General features: G+C 32.3%; 1 long non-coding RNA gene across 1 annotated transcript; it reads right to left on the reverse strand.

Moving 5' to 3' along the window:
* Positions 1-10,046: 10,046 nt before the first annotated feature.
* LOC139488575 (uncharacterized) lies at positions 10,047-14,169 on the reverse strand. Its single transcript, XR_011656036.1, has 3 exons — positions 14,041-14,169; positions 11,838-12,036; positions 10,047-10,435 (listed from the first exon to the last, which is right to left on the reverse strand). It is a non-coding gene; the product is annotated as an uncharacterized lncRNA (long non-coding RNA).
* Between the last annotated feature and the right edge of the window lie 9,771 nt (positions 14,170-23,940).

Here is a 23,940-nt window from a genome sequence, read left to right on the forward strand (position 1 = left end):
ACTAGCAGCATATGTTGTTATTTTCATACAAAGGATTCATATTTACATATATAAATCTAGATTAAAATATTTACTGCGTCAAAATCAACTGGAACAGTAAGACTGTAAGTTTATTTATTTTTTTCATCGTTATTTTGATCCTAATATTCTGATTTACGATGCATTGTAAACAAAAGTATTAATTTGTTATCGTTTATTTTTCTTTAAACACTATATTTATAGCATATTATCTCCTAAAAGTATTTAATGTTTAGTGTTACAACATTAGGCTGATATCATTAATATGGATGACAATTGTAATGAGATAAAAAAAAAAAAAGAGTGCAAATATGTATATTTTATATCGGGGATGATATTTACCAATATGTGTGCAAAAAAAACCGTTGTAAATCAAAACTATTAAAATGACAATTATATTATGCTTTCAACTTTCAAAAATCCCTGAATTTGCCAATTTATGTACATGTTACGGTACCGTCACTCGTGTACTAACATACAATGTACCCGTTACGTATTACTATATAGAGGTTTTCGAAACTTATATAACTTAGGCAACGCCGAGGGACCAGTAAACGTTATTTTTTTTTTATCGTACTTCTGACAGCAAAACTTATTTTCCTCATTTACAATATCCAAGTTCGCTACTCATATCTGCTATGCAAAAAAATCACATTGTGGCTCACAAATTTTTAAAATATATTAAGATGCAGTGTATACCCGATAAACTATTTAACACATCCTTTAAATTACATCATTATAATAATATAATATTACTTTTATTGTGTAAAACAGTCAATTATTTGTACAACATTTGATACCAGGTACACAAATAGTTGTTTGCTTTGTAAAATGCAGTCTCTTGTTACCCCTGGTCCATGTTGAGCAAACACCTATATTTATTTATTAGTAAAAGTTCATTTTGGGTATAGCCAGTCAAGGTCGATAAAATAAAAAAAAAACATCATCATTTGGGGATCCTCTTCGCGGTCCGTTTAATTAAACTATGCATGTCGATTGCCTTTGTACACTTCGATAAACTTATCTAAATTGTTATATAAGTTTTATTGCAATTTAAAGCACTAAACAAGAATCAGATTAGACTATTAAACTTTTATAAATTAGCTTAAATGCTGATGTTTATGCTCCTAGCTTGGAAATAGTTTGTATATGGGCTTGACCAATCCGATCCGTTCCTTATTCAAGTATAGTCTGTCAGTAAACTTTGATTTCAGGGTTATAACTGGGGTGCCGTTATTTATTGAATGCCACTACTTCAGTCTAGAAATAAAGTTGGATATATGATCATAAACAAAGATAGACAGATCTATATCAATTATGAGGTAGACTTGTTGAAATATGGTCCGAGTACACAGTTATCGTCCTTTGTTTTACGAATATAGTCCTTAGTGTGGACAGTGTGTTACTTGCCAATTTTTGTTATACCCCTTCCAAATTTATTTCTTCATGTTTTATTCCTCATATAGCAAGTAGGGGGATGAAATGACACTGTAAAAAAAGTTTTGGTCATAAATATTAATGTAAAGTAGTGATTAGGTCCAGCCGAAAAAGGTAAAAAATTAGCACTTCGGAAGCTGTCAAAAGATTTCAAGACCCCCTTAACATAAAATTGTTCATATTTTGAGTTAGAGCTGATGAAGTTTTCTATAATTTTGATTTAATTTGTCCCAAAAGTAGTACAACACACTGTAAAAATATTATTGAGAAAGCGCAGGTGTTTTTTTTTATTTTCATTTATTGTCTAAAAGAAATGCACTACGAAATAACTGTGTACTCGGACCATATTGGTCATGGATATCCGTACGTTGATCCTTATGTAGTACCGAAAAGCGTTTTGCAGATAATAATCCGATGTACAATGCACTTTTGAGGAAATAAAAAGCAAACTTAGGCATATGCTCAATTTAATAAGGAAACAATTCATATGAGTTATGAGGTAACCCTGTTAAATGTAAAAGTCATAGAATAACTTTTACTTATTGGAAATAGACCAGAATCAGTACACTACATGTAAATGTGTTTTCGGCTTTTTATAGTTCCAAATTGTTTTACAGGAATCAATTTAACTCGGATACATAATTATATATGATACAGGAAAGGACTATAAATAAAACACGTAAATTATATAGACAATACTTGCAAGATGTAAGTCACAGTTTCTGAAACAAAAATGAAAATGCCAAAAGGAGGATGGTGATTTTGTGAAAAATTGTAATTTGATTCATGTGTCTGCCTTATGTTCAGTTGCAAATATTTCATGCATGATTAGGACGAGTTATTTTTTAAAAGTAAAATTTGTTTTTCTCTGTATTGCTATTGAACTGCGATATAATAACGTTCATATGTGATGAAAGTAAATTCCATTTTGATTTTGATATATACAATTTTAAACTCAGTCACAGATGCCAAAATAGATTTACTTTTTTTTGTTTACAACAGTTGTTTCTCTGTGATAACTTTAAACAAACAGCTAAATATTAAATCCAATTTGAAACTTCTAAAATGTAGCCTCTATTTAGCGTTTTTTTTAAAGAAAATTTTGTTTTGTACCTCTTACATCTACTCGTAACATGTGTTTCCTAAAATAATAAGTTATTATTGCTAGGAATACATACACCTTTGTATGTGATCTTCTTATATTAAAAAAAGGTCTGTCAGTTTGTAATTTCACACGCCTTGAGTTTTACTAGTTTTCCGACAATGCGTTATATGAATATTTTAAATAATAAATAGACTCTAGATGTACTTTGACTTATAATGGTGTTCTTTTACAAAGTGTGACTTGGATGGAGAGTTGTCTCATTTGCACTCATACCACATCTTCTTATGTCTATCTAGATGAATCTATTTTGCACGTAAACCCATACTAGTGTGAACTTGGTGTCATTGCACCAGACGCATCGTTTTTGAATACGATTACCATCATCATGGAGACATTATATAAAAATGTTCTGGATAAAAATTCCGGTAGCAATATATATATATATATATATATATATATATCTTTTATTTATTTTTTGGCTGAAAGAGGAAAAAACAGTTTTTGCATTAAGATTTTGATATTAAGTTTATGTTATTTTGAGAAAAAAATAAAAATAAATGACTATGAGGAGAAATGAATAATGTATTACGTTGTACAATGACAGTGTTTTTCATAATTAAATGAAACACAATTAATGGATATTGACACATAATTTGAAAAGGAATTATGGTTATCCAATTTTAATCAAACGAGATAGGAAATGATATAATTAAATTTTGAAGCATTTATTTCCATGATTATATTGTTGAAAAAGAATCACTATTGAAATAGAACATCAAACTGTTTTTTTTCTCTCACACTGTTGGCAGGCTGACATCTTTTATTCTCATTATGTTATCGAACGTCCAGGCTGACATCTTTTATTCTCATTATGTTATCGAACGTCCAGGCTGACATCTTTTATTCTCATTATGTTATCGAATATGACGTTCGATAACATAATGAGAATAAAAGATGTCAGCCTGCCAACAGTGTAAAACTAGAGGCTCTAAAGAGCCTGTGTTTAGAGCCTGTGTCGCTCACCTTGGTCTATGTGAATATTAAACACAAGAAGCAGATGGATTCATTACAAAATTGTGTTTTGATGATGGAGATGTGTTTGTACATCTTACTTTACTGAACAATCTTGCTGCTTACAATTATCTCTATCTATAATGAACTTGGCCCAGTAGTGTCAGTGGAAAATGTTAGTTAAAATTTACAAATTTTATGAAAATTGTTAAAAATTGACTATAAAGGACAATAACTCCTTAGGGGTCAATTGACCATTTCCGTCATGTTGACTTATTTGTAAATCTTACTTAAGTTTGCTTAACATTATTGATGTTTACAGTTTATCTCTATCTATATAATAATATTCAAGATAATAACCAAAAACAGCAAAATTTCCTTAAAATTACCAATTCAGGGGCAGCAACCTAACAACGGGTTGTCAGATTCATCTGAAAATTTCAGGGCAGATAGATCTTGACCTGATCAATAATTTTACACCATGTCAGATTTTCTCTAAAGGCTTCAGTTTCAGAGTTATAAGCCAAAATCTACATTTAACCTCTATGTTCTATTTTTAGCTATGGCGGCCATCTTGGTTGGTTGGCCGGGTCACCGGACACAACTTTTAAACAAGATACCCCAATGATGATTGTGGCCAGGTTTGGTTTAATTTGGCCCAGTAGTTTCAGAGGAGAAGATTTTTGTAAAAGATAACTAAGATTTACGAAAATGGTTAAATATTGACTACAAAGGGCAATAACTCCTAAAGGGATCAACAGACCATTTTGGTCTTGTTGCCTTATTTGTAGATCTTACTTTGCTGAACCTATTTGCTGTTAACAGTTTATCTCTATCTATAATAATATTCAAGATAATAACCAAAAACAGCAAAATTTCCTTAAAATTACCAATTCAGGGGCAGCAACCTATCAACCGGTTGTCCAATTCATCTCAAAATTTCAGGGCAGATAGATCTTGACCTTATAAACAATTTTACACGATGTCAGATTTGCTCTAAATGCTTTGGGTTTTGAGTGATAAGCCAAAAACTGCATTTTACCCCTATGTTCTATTTTTAGCCATGGCGGCCATATTTGTTGGTTGGCCGGGTCACCGGACACAATTTTTAAACTAGATACCCCAATGATGATTGTGGTCAAGTTTGGTTTAATTTGGCCCAGTAGAAGATTTTTGTAAAAGTTAACGACAACGGACGCAGGACGACGGACGACGGACGCCAAGTAATGAGAAAAGCTCACTTGGCCCTTCGGGCCAGGTGAGCTAAAAAAACCAGGTTGTTGTAACCTGCAATTTGGACTATTAAATTACACATTACGATGAAATGTTGGCCGAATTATTTTGATTATAAGCATAACCATCGTCTGAGGGCCATCTATCTTTAACATTATATTTCTACACTTTTAGACATTTTACATGGCCATGAACACATAAAATAAGCGAAGTACGATTCCATGCCTAGTAAGATTAAAGGATAAAGCTTAAAACTATCTTGATTTTATGTTTCCGTACTGTATACTTTATTTGATTCAAGATCGTGTTGTTGTTGGTTTTTTTTTTCTTTCTATGTTGTGGTTCGTCTACAGTACTGTTAATCGTCTTTTTTTTTGGACATGGGATTGTGAGTTTGTTTTCGACTTATGAGATTGAATATCCATTGCGCTTCTCTTTTATATTTGATTTATTATCTGGAAGTTTTCTTTAGAACCAGAAATATTTTGACTAGGATTTATAAAAGCAAAGTTAAACAGAATGTTTCGAATGCATCATGTTTTCTGAACACTGACATCCATTTTGTAAATAATCTTTCAAGTAAGCATGCAAGGTTAATTATATGCTTATCTGTGATACCTCTTATAAATTAACTGTTAAAAATCTTTCCTTGTCTCAGATTTCTTTCGCTGTAGCAATGGGGAATTTTTGTATCTCTACTAATAATGTAGCATTTAAAACTTGTTTGCTCATCACATGCTTACCGAAAACACGTATACTTATTGAAAATATACATAACGTTTATCATGGTAAGGAGGGTATTCGTAGCCATAAAAGGTAAAATATTCTGTTCAACTAGACTTTTTTTTATGACGGTCGATATGTTTTTGCAAATACAGTGTAGTTAACAAGATAATATAATTATTACATTGAATATTAAAAGAGATGATTAAGTAACTCATTCAACATTTAATTCCATCAATCTTTCTCTATCAAGATGTTAACAAAACTTTGAATAATGAAGACCCCATATAGTTTTTTTTTATAAAAATATTGGTCTTCCTGTTTGTATTGTTTTTCAGTACTCATTTTGAAGCCATTTATAGCTTGCTGGTAGGTGTGAACTGCTTAGGACTTTGAACTATAATTCTTTATTAGATAGCCTATAACAGAGAAAAATTAAATTAATATACCTTACCCAAATTACATTTGTAAGTTTTTTCAACATTTTGTTTTTTATTTTAAGTGATTTGAGTTTTTTGTTGTTGTGAAAGTTAACACCTTTAAACTCGTAGAAGCCTAAGTAGACTCACTTTTGGTTACAAAAGGTGTGTGATAACTGAAAAAAACCCAACTAATTAATAATATTAAAACCAATCCAAAACTTCGAAAACTAAGACTCGATTATGGCTAAGAATATATACATCCTTGTAAGTTATTTTTTTTTCACACAAAGATTATCAACTAAAACGCTAAGAGTATATACATTATGAGTCATCCGACAATGTGTTATATAAATATTGCATATGTTATAAATATCTTCTATATGTATGAAACTAGCTTGCATGTAAACCCATACTTGATTTCATTGCACAATACACATCGTTCTTGAATACAGTTACAATCATCATGGATACATTATATGTATGATCTGGATAAAAATTTCGGTAGCAACAAATATGTATCTTATTATTGTTTTTACTGAAAGAGGAAAAACAGTTTTTGGATTAAGATTTTATTATTAAGTTTAAGTTATTTTGAGAAAAAGAAAAAAAGAAATGACTGAGAAGAAAAGAATAATGAATTATTATTATGTATTACAATGACAGTACCTTTTCATAATCAAATGAAACACAATTAATTGATATTGACACATAATTTGAAAAGGAATTATGGTAATAAGCAAGATAAGAGATGATATAATTCAATTTTGAAGCATTAATTTTTTTGATTCTATTGTTGAAAAAGAATCACAATTGAAATAGAACATCAAAGTCATATTCGATACCCTAATGAGAATAAAAAGATGTCAGCCTGCCAACAGTGGAAAACATTCAGGTTGTTGTAACCTGCAATTGCCTTAAAACAGTAATTTTCTAGAGAGGACATTTAAATTACACATTACGATGAAATGTTGGCCGATTTATTTTGATTATAGGCATTACCATGGTCTTCGAAGGAAATCTTTCTTAACAACTCTATTTCTACACTTTGGGAATTTTACATGGCCTTGAACACATAAAATAAGCGAAGTACGATTCCATGTAAGACTAAAGGATAAAGCTTAACACAATCTTGATTTTATGTTTCCGTACTGTATACTTTATTTGATTCAAGATCGTGTTGTTCAGTCTTTATTTTTTTTCTATGTGGTGTTTTGTCTACTGTTAATCGTTTTCCATTTGAAGGTTTTTCTTGTTTTGGTATGGCATTGTGAGTTTGTTTTCGACCTATGAGATTGAATATCCCTTTCGCTTCTCTTTTGTATTTGATTTATTATCTAGAAGTTTTCTTTTGAACCGGAAATGTTTTGACTAGGATTTATAAAAGCAAAGTTAAACAGAATGTTTCGAATATATCATGTTTTCTGAACACTGACATCCATTTTGTAAGTAATCTTTCAAGTAAGCATGTAAGGTTAATTATATGCTTATCTGTGATACCTTAATCTCTTATAAATTAACTGTTAAAAATCTTTCCTTGTCTCAGATTTCTTTCGCTGTAGCAATGGGGAATTTTTGTATCTCTACTATTAATGTAGCATTTGAAACTTGTTTGCTCTTCACATGCTTACGAAAACACATTGCTCACAAAAGTACATACATAGACCATATCAGAATCGAATTTTTGCAGCACTCACACTTCATATAAAAATGCAACGGCTTCTGGCAAATGTCTTGCAAGATGTCCAATGCCGCTTTTTACAAATAAATTGGCAAATTGGCATTTGCGACGCTATTCATTGAAAAATTAGATTAGTTGCATGCTACATAGTGCTTTTCCGTAATTGTGCTTTAACTTTGCAAAACAGCTACATAGTTTTTGATAATTTGCGTAGTCAAAACGACTTCTTTTTTCACAGAAATGAAATGTCTTGCAAGTTTGTCCACTGGACGATTTTCATACGTTTTCAACGTTGTCTATTCGGGGTACGCTATTTATGGTGCATCATCTGTATATTTCCTCAGACAGAACTTTCCTGATGGTCAGATACTATCAATAAGACCACAAAGTGTCCGATGACTGGGGTTGTTTGTTTAGATGAGGTTTTTAAGTTGTGAAAAAGTTAGTATCATGAGAGGATAAAAAAATCCTCTTTTTCAAATTTTCAAATTTGGGAAGAGTAAAACTTCGATTTTTTTTTATTTCTCTGCAATAAGATTCATATGTATAGAACTTGAAAGTAAAAATGAAATTGGGCCTACAGCGTGCCATTGGCTATATACACCTCTCCACATCATACAAAGCTTGTAAATATATGAGATGAATTATAATTAACCGTTTATTTTTGACAATTGTTTCATTTCTTAATCTAATTGTACCGCTATTAGTAAATTGAATTTTATAAGCAAGACCCGTTAACTTGTAATTCCGGACAAACTTTTTATAGTAAAGCAAAACATATTTCTTCCTCCTTTTCGGATCTAAATGGGGAACATTGCATTTTATTACGTTTTATGTCAATTGGTCTCTGGTAGAGAGTTGTCACATTGGCACTCATCATACCGTATATATCTTCTCATTTCATATAGATTTATGCATTACCCAAATACGATATATTTTGCTGTTTGTTGCTTACGTTACATTCAGTGGGAAATATTTCATGCATATTCAGTACAACTAATCATTAAGAAGTATCCATATTGATATGCAAAACAAAAATTACAAGCGAAATAAAAAAACTTATCCCAAATAATCATTAATCGCCGTAAGACGTATACGAAATTGACGGTACCATTTGAGACGCAATATCGTGCTTAACGTCACATATACTTATTGAAAAGATACATAACGTTTATCATGGTAAGGAGGGTATTCGTAACCATAAAAGGTAAAATATTCTGTTCAACTAGACATTTTCTTTTATTATGGTCGATATGTTTTTGCAAATACATTGTAGTTAACAAGATAATATATATTTAATTACACTGAATATTAATAGAGATGGTGAGATGGTTAAGTAACTCATTCGACATTTAATTCCATCATTCTTTCTCTATCAAGATGTTAACAAAACTTTGAATAATGAAGACCCCATATAGTTTTTTTTTTATAAAAATATTGGTCTTCCTGTTTGTATTGCTTTTCATTAGTCATTTTGAAGCCCTTTATAGCTTGCTGGTCGGTGTGAACTGCTTAGGACTTTGAACTATAATTCTTGATTATATAGTCTATAACAGAGAAAAAATAAATTAATATACCTTACCCAAATTACATTTGTATGTTTTTTTCAACATTTTGTGTTTCATTTTAAGTGATTTGAGATTTTTGTTGTTGTGAAAGTAAGATCTGTGGTACCTTCTGTTCTATTCATTCACAGTTTTTTAAGACTGTCGCGATTTTAAACTCTACTTATTGAATAGAAAACCGCCTATAATTGTTGAAACTTGTATATTGACCTCTAGATTTAGTTAAGTTGAATGTGATTGTGTTTCTCCAATTTCCGCTTTTGCATAATCGAAAGAGTGTTGCAAGCTTACTAACACTGGACACTTTTAATTTGCAAAACACTCATTTGCAAATCCGCCGCCGCCTCAAACAAGAGCTACAATATCATGTATATAACCAAAATGTGCAGAATTACATGGGATTCAATAATTTCATTGGTTTTCTACAGTTACTTTCATATTTATTTTGCAATTTGAATTATAAAAACATGGGATTTTCAATATCCCATGGGACAGGGCAAAATCCCATGGGATTTACCATTATCCCATGGGATTTTGGTTAAATCCCATGGGATTTTTTTTTGTCCCATGGGATTATTGTAGTCCCATGGGATATTTGTTGTCCCATGGGACAAAAAAAATCCCATGGGATTTTTAATATCCCATGGGACAAATTAAAATCCTATGGGATTCTAATTGTAAATATATAGATATAAATAAACAGTAATGTGTATGTTACAATGTATTCTATTTGGTAGTAAATTATTATAAGATGAATCTTTTTAATTGAATATCTTTTTTTCTTGGGAAATGTTAATTTAGCATATTGTTCTTTAACTGTTCAAAACTAAACTTTTAAACAACAAAGCAGATAATGTAAGTATCAATATATGTTTATTCATGAATTATAGAATACTTTCTTGAAACACAATTATTTGCCATTTGAAATCAATAAAAACTCTATTGTTAGGCTTAACATACTAGTAGCTATTTAAGTAAATCTATTTTTTTCACAATATCCCTCAACACAAAACATTAATAGTTTCTTATCATCCAGCATTGTTTGATGGTAAAGTCCACTTTTTGGACATTCAGCACAAAACTTTGACATTATTGTGGTTTCAATTTTTTTTTAATTTAAAAGAACTTCAAATCATTGACTGAGTGATGAAAATAATAACTGATCCAACTTTTTTCTTTGAATTTATTCTGGTCTTGTTTCTATGTTTTCTCCATTTATTTTAGGTGGTGAATTTCAATCCTTCTGAAAAAGAACCAATAAAATCTAAAGTAATGGATTATACAAAATTGTTTTCATACATGTAGCAATAATATGATTTTCAATAAAAATAGCTATGCGGTATGGATTTTACTGATTGTTAAAGGTTGTCCAGTGTCATCAGTTGCTAACTGCCTACATCCTTTGGTCTCTGATGGAGGGTTGTCAAATTAGCAATATACCACATCTTCCTATTCTAATACCATATAACAATCAATTAATTTATTCTTCTTTATAAAATTTGGGTATTTTCCCAAGTTATATACATAATATATATATATACTGTAAATTCGGAATTAATGCAAGTTTTTTTTTATTGCGAAAAATGCAACGGAGTTGTAAACGCAATAATTTAAACTCGTATTATGAAATATTTTATATGGATTAAACAGGATTTTTCAAAATCGTAAAATTTCAAATCGCATTTAAGTCTAAAATGACAGAATCGCAATAATAAATGCACGCAATAATTTATGAATTTTACAGTATAAAGATCAATGTTAAAAGTTAAAACTTTAGACAACTATAATAACATTCCATTATTCACAAGAATTTGCAATATATTATACAAAATGCAGACAACAGAAACAATATTTCTTTAAGCTTTTGAAGTTCAGACAGATTTCAATTTGTGTTTTATTTCAATGAAAAAATACCTTGAACATATTGGAAATTATAACATTGATACAAACAAAATATGTATGTTTTATCCTTTTTTTTGTGTTGTTGGCTTGCTGTCTCATTTTAATATACATTTAAACATACATCAATAATCTTCTTCTTTATTAAAAGTAAAAATGGGATATTTTTGATTTTGATATCCCAAAACATTATAGTTCTATCACATAACTTATTACCAAGTTCAAAAACACCAATGTGTTTGATATTAATTTTAAGACATGTATAAATGTTCCAGACCATATCAGTATTCGGATCTTACTTTTATGGTCCAGAACTTACAGTCCCACCATATGTGTACAGTCAGACCATTTAAGTATACTTGTACTGTCTGGTACCAGCTCAACCAAACCTGTGTTTTTATTTTAACTGCAATTAAACTTTTTGTATTAATCTATTAAAGATTTCAGTTATGTTGATCTGTACTGTACATTTGTTTGTAATAAACTTGACCAACTTCTTAAAATTGGGCAGGCTGTATGCGTACAGTCCAAATACTTGTTTGTTCTGGAACATAAACATGATTAACAAGCATTTGGCAGGATGTCATGCTAAAATCCCATTAATATTAGTACTAAATTTTGAGTATATACATGTAAATCCACAAGTTACTTACTGAAATTCATGGTGAACACTCACCAAAAACTTACAATTTAGAGCTAAGAAAGATGAATGCACTAACACTATCAAAACAGAGCATAAAACTTACCGAAAAACAAGATGTTTTACATTTATCCAGGAGCAGGATAATTGAAAAGTTGTTTTTTTCTTTCTCTGCTGTCCATCATATAACCTTTGAATTCATTCATGCAAAATATGAAAATCTGCAAAGGTAAGACCTAGAACCTCAACTTATCCACATTTTGAATTTTGAACTGCATACTTGTCCTTTTCATCTTGCTGACAACCTAAACATAAAAAAATGATAAAAAAATAATTCTAGATTGAATTTGTGTTTTTATTTTTGTTGGTACATGTACATGATGTACAAACAATTTTCCCAACTTTAAAACGAAAACATCATCACCAAAGAGGAGGTCATACTAACCTCCGAAATATTTAAACAAACCAAAATTATTACTTGATTAAGATCTTGTCGTAAATTAATGGCATAGATACTCTTATTTTTGAAAACTTGATGTCTATTGCATACTTATATTCCTTTGTACGAGAGTATGCATATTAAGATGGACTCCATGGACTTTAATGTAAGCATGATTAATTTTACAGTCACTGACAGTTTTTCAGCTCTATGTGTACATTTTGAGAGAATCTTGCAATACTGTATATTCTGATATTCAGAACTTATTGTGAGGTTTTTATTAATACAACTGAAAGCTGTATCTCGTTTTCATTTCTGATACATATTTATGAGCTGAAGACCAGTGCCGAATTTTTCTCACTGCATTGAAGACCCATAGGTGACCTTCGGCCGTTGTCTGCTCTTTGATTGGGTTGTTGTCTCTTTGTCAAATTCCCAGTTTCCACTTCCCATTTTATATCATGTATGCTGATTTTTCTTAAATTACAATATTCAATCATGCAATTTTGTCTATTATTGAAAATACGATAAGCAAAAATAAATGCACAAAAAATTTAACATTGTTATATATATGTAAAAGACTTTTTTTTAAATTCAAAACAGTTGCCTACACTGTTAATTTCCTTGTTTGATTTCATATTTTTAAAGCCTTTATAGCTAGCTAGATGGTATGCCGGGGCGGATCCAGCCATTTTAAAAAGGGGGGTTCCCAACCCAAGACAAAGGGGATGATCCTATATTCATTTGATTTGTTTTATTGTCTCATACAAGAATATATATGGTTTGACGGTGGGGATCAGGGATCCTGAAATTTTTTCACCTAACCACTGGATGACAGGGGATCTCAACCATTTAAAAGTTTCTCAAACATGTGGGGGTGGGTGTGAACCCCATGGACTCTCCCTATATTTCCTTTGATTTGTTTTATTGTTCTATACAAGAATATATAAATATGGTTTAGGGGTGGGGATCTTGACCGTTTACAAGTTTTCAAACTAGAGGGGGTGGGACTTCACTTTTATTTTATTTCATTATTAATTTTATTGTCCCCGACAAGAATATATATGGTTTAGGGGTGGGGATCTGGATCGTTCACAAGACAATAGCACATTCTCAAATTGAACAGAGTGGGGTAACCCCCAAAGACCTCTTTTTAATTTCATTTGATTTGTTTTATCGTCCCATTCAAGAATATATATGGTTTAGGGATGGGGATCTGGACCGTTTACAAGATAATAGCATATTCTCAAATTGAAAGGGGTGGGGATTACCTCCCATGGACTCACCCTCCCTTCTTTCTTCCCCCCGAAATACCTTTTAATAAGCCCCAATGCACAGATAGTTCACAGTATTTTCCCTTGATTTACACTAAAGAATATACACTATACAGGTGTAATTTTTTTTTTTAAAGATAATACAACTGAAGACCACCATGACCACAGTGGTGGATCCAGAATTTTTCATAAGTGGGGCCCACCGACTGCCTAAGAGGGGCCTGCTCCTGCCATGACTCAGTGATTCCATATATAATCAACCAATTCTTTTCCCAAACAGGGGGCCCTGAACTCCTGATTCCCCCTTTTTTTTCCTCATTTCAATCACCCTGATATAAATTTAGTTTTATCACTTACAATAGGAATGGTTTGAATTCCCCAATAATTCTTATATACCATTAATATCAACATATTCATTTTTGATAAATGAAAGGCAAAAGTTTTCTATGGGTAGAAATGGATAGTGGGAAGCTTTCAGATTCACACCATGCCGGTGGCTGTGTTCAAAGTGCTGGGTTTTTATGACCCTCGTTGTTTGCGGACTAACTATTTAGGCCAGTGGTGGATAATAGTGTGCGTGCATTAATCTTCTATACCTTCTTAATCAATATATTCAAATACTGACGGCAAGTGTTGTAATGATGTATCAATGTCTTTTTGAAATCACCGTGCTATTTACATGTGGGATCGAGAATGCAGGGGAAGGAAACTTGTCAATTATGTTTATTTCTAAGCCAAGATAAAATGAGCCGCCGTAAAATTAACCTTGGGTAATAACAGTGCATGTAAGGCTCGTCTCGGAGGGGTGTCTTTTTTTCTGTCTTCTTTTTATGCCCCACCTACGATAGTAGAGGGGCATTATGTTTTTTGGTCTGTGCCTCCGTTCGTTCGTCCGTTCGTTCGTCCTGTTTCAGGTTAAAGTTTTTGGTCGAGGTAGTTTTTGATGAAGTTGAAGTCCAATCAACCTGAAACTTAGTATATATGTTCCTTATGGTATGATCTTTCTAATTTTAATGTCAAATTAGAGTTCTTACCCCAATATCACGGTCCACTGAACATAGAAAATGATAGTGCGAGTGGGGCATCCGTGTACTGGGGACACATTCTTGTTTTAGTTATATTTTTAATAACTTACACTTTTTTCCATTATTCTCTTTCTTTCACTATTCTTTATTCCTTGTTTTTCTTTGTCCTTTGTTCTCTATTCTGTTAATTCACATCCATACCCTCTTATGTGTATGTGGACTTACTGTAGTTTATTTTTTAGTTCTGGCAGAGATATTAGATACAATATATATGTCTCTGGTTCTGGTATTATGCGATAAGTCAATTTCTTTTTCATGCAGTGTCATGAAATATAATGGTTTTATGCATATCAGCCAAGATTGTGCGCAACATTTTAATAAACAATTCAACACTATATACACGTTATGTGAATTTTATTAAAATCGATGAAGAACATGAATTTGGCAGCTAGTGCCCCTTAAACAGGTAAAGTTCAATTAACAAATTCTGATCTACTGGCATTCAACACCAAATTACTTACTTGCTGTATATTGATAAATGTGATTGATAAATGTGATTGTATATTGTCAATACCTCAACATCGAGAATACGTCATGTGAGGTGTTGGTCGCTACGTTTGATACGGGGTCAAAGGTTGCGGCTTCGAGACAGAGAAAAACATCCAGGTAAAAAGTGTAGAATTTTGTTTTTGAAAATTTGAGTTGTAAATTTTCCTAAAAAGTACTTAATTCCGTTCATCTAATTGTAAATTTTCCTAAAAAAAGTACTTATTTCCGTTCATCTATTATGGGTATAAACTAAACTGAACAAGAAAAGTATTAGTAAACAGACAGAAAGTCCGACGTTGAATTAATTATTTTACAATTAATTGTTTAAATATATGAGAGAATGTTTTAGGCGAATTTTCTTTAATTACAGATAAATGTATTTTAGGTTCAGGAAATGATTTATTCTTCGGGTACGTCTAAACAACCGCTCAGGACCTCCTGAGTGCACTCAGGACATACAAAGTGCACTCAGGACCCATTACCGTAATCATATCTGCACACATGATGGATGTTTATATTCGTTATACGCTTCTTATTTTAGAGTTAAATTTTGGTAGAAGTTGAAATCGCAGGGGCGGATCCAGCCATTTTAAAAAGGGGGGGGAGTCCTAACCCAGGGCAAAAAAAGGGGGGGTTCAACTACATGTCCCCATTCAAATGCATTGATCGGCCAAAAAAAGGGGGGGTTCCCCCGGGAACCCCCCTCCCCTCTCTGGATCCGCGCCTGAATCGAACTTAGATAGATATGTTAATTCTTATAAAATAATGAGGTCACGTGTCACTGATTACACAACTACTGAGCCATGAATTATCCAATCAACAAAATTGATTGGATTATCTTTATTGTTTTTTAGGAATTGTATTGTTTAGTTCAGTTTTACCTTTAACATGAATTTGCATATAGAAAAAATAAAACATATATCTCATTCGATGTGCTTTTTCAGTTTATTTTTCATGATGACGGGTAAATTAATTTTTTGTGTTTTGCAGTTCACGAATAAAGAAAATTATTTTATAGTTGCGTTTTTTTTTCTGTAACAAGTTCGATTTTTGTTTTTTAGTGTGATTCTTTTATCTATCTCTCTCTCTAAATCAAGTTTTTAAACAAACACAATGTTGACTGAATATCAAATTTTATTACATTTGTATATCTTTATTCTCAACAAACCATTATACAAGAGAAGACAATTATGTACAATATTCAGTTTAACCTTAACGGAAATCTGTGCACGAAGACTTAGTCGTGGTTTGAACGGATTTCGTGTCAATAAACTGTCTTCGAAATAGTCTTTCTTTGTTAATGTTTGTGTCATTTTGGTCTTTTGTGGATAGTTGTCTCATTAGCAATCATACCACATCTTCTTTTTTAAAATTTCTCGCTACTACAATCTAACTTACATATTTTTTAGAAATAATTATACCCAAAATATCATAATTTTCAAAAAACGGAGACGAAAACGGAGACAAGTTCATTTTCAGAATTTATTTTCGCATTGAAATTCGTTTCAGGCTTGTGAAACTGGACAAAACGACTTTAATTAGAGAAAAAAAAACTTTTCTTAAAATATTCGTATAACTCAAAAATAAAATTCCTGGACAAGTTCGATAAAAATGAGAAATAACATCTAACTACATGTATATGAATTTGATTGTTTGAAAAGTACGGCTTTTACCGTTTAGAACGGATTCCATATACAAAACTTTAATTAATATAAATTCTTTTAAAGTATGAACATTTATAATTATTTCCCTTTTCAAACTCGTGCAAAGAATTAATTACTGGTCCAGGACATGATAATAAAATTAAGAATAAAACTTAAAAATTTATGGAACGATATTTTAATAAAAGACGAAAATCTTAAAACATCGTGATATTCATTCTAGACGTCACAATATTACTTCCCGCATGGTCACACTGTACTAACAACACAATGTATAAAACAACAATAAAGATAATCCAATTAATTTTGTTGATTGGATAATTCATGGCTCAGTAGTTGTGTAATCAGTGACACGTGCCCTTATTATTTTCTAAGAATTACAAATTCTACCAAATTTAACTCTAAAACAAGGACGTATATTAGTTATACGTCCTTGTCTAAAATAAGAAGCGTATAAAGAATATATGCATCCATCCTGTGTGCGATGACTATAAAGGGTCCTGAGTGCACTTCGTTTGTCATGAGTGCAATCAGGAGGTCCTTTAGACGTGTTTAGACGTACCGTTATTCTTCTGGAAGCTTCAATTTTTTCTTATCAATAACTTTTACACAAGGAGACATTTTTTTTTTGACAGCATGAACCCCAGTTAATGAGCAAACACAAATTAAGAACGAAAATCGTTTACAATTAAATTTTATAGAAGGAAAAAAAGGGGGGGGGGGGGTAATAAACAAATTTTATTTACGCTCACATACTTTTAAACAGATTTGCATATGTAAGCTCTCTATAGTTAATGTTAAATTATTTCAGGAGTTTTGAAAAAAAGAATATTATATACAGTTTAATTTCGACTAAAATAGTGATTCTTTTTATAGATTTGGTACCTCAGTTTCGACTCAACATTTCATTTTGAATTGTTAGATGGCAAACTCTTTAGGCGAATATTGTATCTGTTCTTTATTTAATTATGGTGATATTTGCGATAATATTCATTATAACAAGGCCTTGGACAAATCCTTGATTATAGAATGTTTGGTAATATAAAAAGACGAAAGTAGACAAACCCTAATTATGCAGGGTTTCACAAGTTGATCTCCAAGCGGCCCACATTTAACATATAATAAGATCTATATTTTTCAACGTTTTCAAAATGAAATAACTTGAATTGAAAATTTCCCAACTGTGAAAATTTGTTATTTCTAAACGTCTTTAATTATTATTTCGGAAAAAAAAATTATTTAGCATATTCATATATTTTCATAATTTTTTCCGAGGAAACCTTTTTTTTAAAAGTTTACTTCTATATGTTTTTAACCATCACCAGCGACTTATTCTCTGCCATCACCAATTAGTCCTAATTATTAAAGATCAATTGCCCAAATTCAAATGATGATTGGTATATCGTATTGATTATGACCATCGGTCATCCGTGACGTATCCCAAATAACGACGCATGCCGATAAATAGATCATAGTTTATTAATAAGCGTCTCGCAATTTAAATTTCATCAAGGGGACTTAATTAAACCAGTTACTATACAAATCTTGAAAAAACGATGTACATGTACTTTTTAATATTTTTAAAACAAATTACGAAAACGTTTAGTGTAAAAATCACCGAATATAAATGTTTCTTTCTTGCAGGTTTTGGCATTTGTAAATAACATTAACGTTTTGGAATTCTAATGCAAAAGACAGTCGATTCAAACTGAAATAACTTCTTTAAAGATGGTTTGATTTTTTCAGAGACACATGTATATATGTCTCAATACATGTATTATATGTCTCTGATTTTATCAAAACAAAAATTACAAAATTATAAAATATGTTAGTTATCGAATGTATACCCTGAACTCTTACTATTATATATACATGTCCTAAGTTACTTAATGTCCTGTGTGCAACCAGGAGATCCTGAACGGTTTTTAAACGTACCATTATTTTATATGCATATATTCAAAGCTTAATTATATGCATACTAGGTATCAGTGGCGGATCCAAGGGGAGGGTTTCGGGGGTTGAAACCACCCCTTTTTTGAACGATCAATGTATTTGAATGGGGACATATGGTTGGAACCACCCCCTCCCCCTTTTGTCCTGGGTTGAGACCCCCTTCTTTTCAAATGGCTGGCTCCGCCGCAGAGGTATATTTATATATATATGTGTGTACCAGCCCCCCTCCTAAATCTTGGGAAACAAATGGTAGATTATATAGGGAATCACGGAAGCATGACTGGACGTGACCCCTCTAAGGCAGTCAATGAGAACCCACTTATGAAAATTTCTGGATCAACCATTGCTTAGTTCTAGTTATCTTAGGTCCTAGTTTGAAATAATGCCAATAGGTCTTTTAAAACACATCTTTATTCATACATGTATATATACGTTTTCTCACGGATTTGTTCATGCAATATTGGAATTATGTTTACTCAATGCGCAATTACTGAAGTTTATATTTGCTACTTTTCTTCTTAATTTCATATAATTTTTTTTTAATTTTTTTTCTTCGAAAAATTAGTGGTGTTGAAATAGGGAATGGACACAGATACCTTATCACATTTAACCAAAGAAATGTTGTATAATGTCATCAATCTGTATTACACGTAGACAGGATGTTCTCTAGAAAACTATACGTTATACACACCCGAGAATACACGCACTGTCGTAATGGAAAATTACTGTATGTTATAGTTACCTGTAATCAGCTTTGCAACACCATGTCATGACAGTTCAAAAAGATTTTCTTCAAATCAAATTGGAATATTCATTTTTTCTGTAAAATTTAAAACTTTAAAAAGTAGACTTTGACAAAATTATGAAATAGAAAGAATTGAACAATTTAAAATCGTATTTTAACAAAGATTTAGATATAATTTTACAACGATCCTTAAAAAATAACCAAACAAACGTTGAATCAAACGATATGAACCTACGCAGTTTGCCATCTCAGTATGCAAGGCAAGGGTGCTTGGTGAGGTGCTGGAACTTGATGTACATGTATCATTAAGTTAATACAGTTCTGTTAGTATTGACTGCCTTTTTACAGAGACTTTCTATTCTTACTGTTATCAGTTAGTATAGACGGTTCCTGGCTTAGAATGATTCTCTGCTCAGCAAATGGTGCGTAATTAGCATTTGAATCAAATTTCTTGTAGAAGTAAAAAACACAAATTAATGTATTTGACAACTTTATTCAGGAGCACAGTCTATATTATCCGGCGTAAATAACTTCGAGATTTATGTGGAAGTTTACTCTGCTGCTCGATCTATGCTAATCGATGTTCCAGTATATTTCATATTTATATTTATTCGTGAGGCCTCGTCATCGTTTATATTCACTAAAAGCACAGTCGCCTAAATATTTTATATGGCGAAAAAATTGCGAAAATTGGGGGAAATAATATATTTTTAGTAGCATTATTATTTTAGAATCTTAAGAGGTTGCTTGCAAATTTAACTCTAAAATGAGAAGTGTATGACGATCTATAACGAATATATACATCCATCATGTGTGCAGATACGACGGCGACTATATAGGGTCTGCCATGAGTGCACTTTGTATGCCCTGCATGTGTGAGGGGGGATAGGAGGGGTCATGATCCCGAAATCCCGGGCTTAAAAACACGAAATCCCGAGGTCCCGAATTTAAATAAATAAAAATCCCGGATCCCGAAATTCGAAATAAAGAATTCCCGGAACCCGAAGGGTTAAATCCCGAAATTCCGAGCTTAAAAACACCCGATCCCGGAGTCCCGATAAAGGTCCTATCCCTCCTCATGTGTGCACCCAGGAGGTCCTCCTGAGCGGTGTTTAGACGTACCGGGAAAATCTTATCTGATTCAGGATCAATTCATCGGTTACACTCCCCTGTCACCAGTGATTCTTTTTTGCTGACATTCTGAAAAAGTGTTGTGTAGTCCCTGTGTAAGTGTTGACTCTCAACTTGCACATGTGGTTTTTTAACACTCCCTGGACTTCTGCAAAAACAGAAAGTCACAGGACATTCCGACAAAAAGTCACAGGACAAAAAGTCAAACACATGTCAAACTCAGGCATAAAGTAACAAAGTTAATAGGACAAAAAGTCACAAACAATTTGTTGACAATTGATTGAATATAAATGAAAAAAGATTTTGAAATATCTTCTTTTTATTACATATATTCATTTTTAATTTTAGGAAATTGTTCATAATATAAAAAAGAAGATGTGGTATGATTGCCAATGAGACAACTGTCCACAAGAGACCAAAATGACACAGACATTAACAACTAGAGGTCTTTACGGCCTTCAACCATAAGCCAATATAAAGAAGGTATGGTATGATTGCCAATGAGACAACTGTCCACAAGAGACCAAAATGACACAGACATTAACAACCATAGGTCACCAAACAGCCTTCAACAATGAGCAAAGCCAGAGGTAAAGCCCATACCGCATAGTCAGCTGTAAAAGGCAATCATACTATATCTTTTTTTTTATATTTACATGTTAAAAAATGCGTGCAAATGTAATCAAAAGCTGCACACAAACGTAATGATTTTTGTGCGCAAATGTAATGGTAATGTGCGCAAACCTAATGCACTGATTTATTTGTTTTTAATAAATTTTAATTTAAAGTTGCTACATCATGTTCATGTATAAAACTTCAAGAAAAATACAAAAAGAGTGTTTTCTTGTTCAAAGAAAAATAATCTCAAAACTAAATTGTGACTTTTTGTCCTGTGACAGTGTGTGACTTTTTGACTGTGACTTTCTGTCCTGCATTCAGATTGAATAGGGGAGTTTGGTTGACCCCGCCTCCCTCTATCTGAGACTACTATCTCAGTGATGAGCTTTATGTTTCATGTACAAATGTATTGTGCTTGTCATATATATGTATGTCGGATAAAAGCTCTACAGACAACAGACCTTTAATATGTTGTATTGTTATATGTATAACCGACAATAAATAAATAGCCCCTAACAAGTAAGAATTAGGTTACTTCTTTTTGTTTTGACATCTTGCATGGGTTTTTATAGCCCCGTATTAAAATTATGCCCCCACTTTAAAAAAGGGGGGGTATACTGTTTTACCCCTGTCTGTCCATCCATCCTTGCGTCAGTCAGTCCGTCCGATGAATATTTTTCGTCCCATTTTCCTTAGGAACTACAATAGAAGGATTTCTGAAATTTGGTTTCAGGGTTAAATAAGTCAGCTATACCGTGTGATGCATTTTCAGATTCATCACTCGACAACTTCCTGTTTTCCCAACACTTGTATGATTTTACACATGATAGCCAAGTTGAAAGTTGAAAACTAACAACCTAATTTATGTACAAAAAAATTGAAAAACAGATATGTTACACATAAACAAACGACAATCACTGAATTATCGGATCCTGACTTGGAACAGGCACAACCATAACAAATTGGCAGGGTATAAGGAACTTTGAAAATATTTAGTTTTTGTGGTTTGGTCAATTTTCCGGATACTGTAAGCAATAAGGCCCCTTTATTTAGTGAATGAAATAATTGTAAGATGCACTTAGCTGTCTGTCATATTTTATATGAACTTGACCTCATTTTCATGCATGGTTCATTCGTCAATGAAACACTGCATTGTTTTGTCAGTTTATCATATGTTTAAAGTTACAGGTAGATTATATTTGGTAGATATGAAACAATTGTAAGGTGTGCATGTCTGAATGGCAGATTCATATATAAACCATGACCGCATTTTATTGTTCTTTGGTCAATGATAAGTTTTCTTGGTTTTGTCATTTTATCAGGCCACATTTAAAAGAATGTCTGTTTCCCCTCCCCGGGTCTACCCTTTGTAAACAGACCAGGAAGGCAGGTTTTTTTTAGCTCACCTGACCTGAAAGGTCAAGTGAGCTTTTCTCATCACTTGGCGTTCGTCATCTGTCGTCCTGCGTCCGTCGTCTGTAAACTTTTACAAAAATCTTCTCCTCTGAAACTACTTGGCCAAATTCTACCAAACTTGGCCACAATCATCCTTGGGGTATCTAGTTTAAAAAATGTGTGGCGTGACCTGTCAAACCAACCAAGATGGCCGCAATGGCTAAAAATAGAACATAGGGGTAAAATGCAGTTTTTGGCTTATAACTCAAAAACCAAAGCATTTAGAGCAAATATGACATGGGGTAAAATTGTTAATCAGGTCAAGATCTATCTGCCCTGAAATTTTCAGACGAATCGGACAACCTGTTGATGGGTTGCTGCCTGTGAAATGGTTATTTTAAGGAAATTTTGCAGTTTTTGGTTATTATCTTGAATACTATTATAGATAGAGATAAACTGTAAACAGGTAAAAGCAATAATGTTCAGCAAAGTAAGACCTACAAATAAGTCAACATGATCAAAATTGTCAGTCGACCCCTTAAGGAGTTATTGCCCTTTATAGTCAATTTTTAACAACTTTTCATAATTTTTTGTAACTTTTTAGCTCACCTGACCTGAAAGGTCAAGTGAGCTTTTCTCATCACTAGGCGTCCGTCGTCCTGCGTCCGTCGTCCGTCGTCCGTCGTCTGTAAACTTTTACAAAAATCTTCTCCTCTGAAACTACTGGGCCAAATTCTACCAAACTTGGCCACAATCATCCTTGGGATATCTAGTTTAAAAAATGTGTGGCGTGACCCGTCAAACCAACCAAGATGGCCGCCATGGCTAAAAATAGAACATAGGGGTAAAATGCAGTTTTTGGCTTATAACTCAAAAACCAAAGCATTTAGAGCAAATCTGACAGGGGGTAAAATTGTTTATCAGGTGAAGATCTATCTGCCCTGAAATTTTCAGACGAATCGGATAACCTGTTGTTGGGTTGCTGCCCCTGAAATGGTTATTTTAAGGAAATTTTGCAGTTTTTGGTTATTATCTTGAATACTATTATAGATAGAGATAAACTGTAAACAGCAATAATGTTCAGCAGAGTAAGACCTACAAATAAGTCAACATGATTAAAATTGCAAGTCGACCCCTTAAGGAGTTATTGCCCTTTATAGTCAATTTTTAACAACTTTTCATCATTTTTTGTAACTTTTCTAAAAATCTTCTTCTCTAAAACTACTTTGCCAAATTTAATCAAACTTGGCGACAATTATCATTGTGGTTTATAGTTTAAAAAATGTGTTCGATGACCCAGCCTACCAAACAAAATGGCCGACATGGCTAAAATTAGAACATAGTGGTAAAATGCAGTTTTTGCTTTATATCTTTGGAACCAAGACATTTAGGGCAAATCTTTCAAGATTTTAATGTTCA

Source organism: Mytilus edulis, chromosome 9, assembly GCF_963676685.1.
Source record: "Mytilus edulis chromosome 9, xbMytEdul2.2, whole genome shotgun sequence".
Taxonomy (NCBI): Eukaryota; Metazoa; Mollusca; class Bivalvia; order Mytilida; family Mytilidae; genus Mytilus; species Mytilus edulis.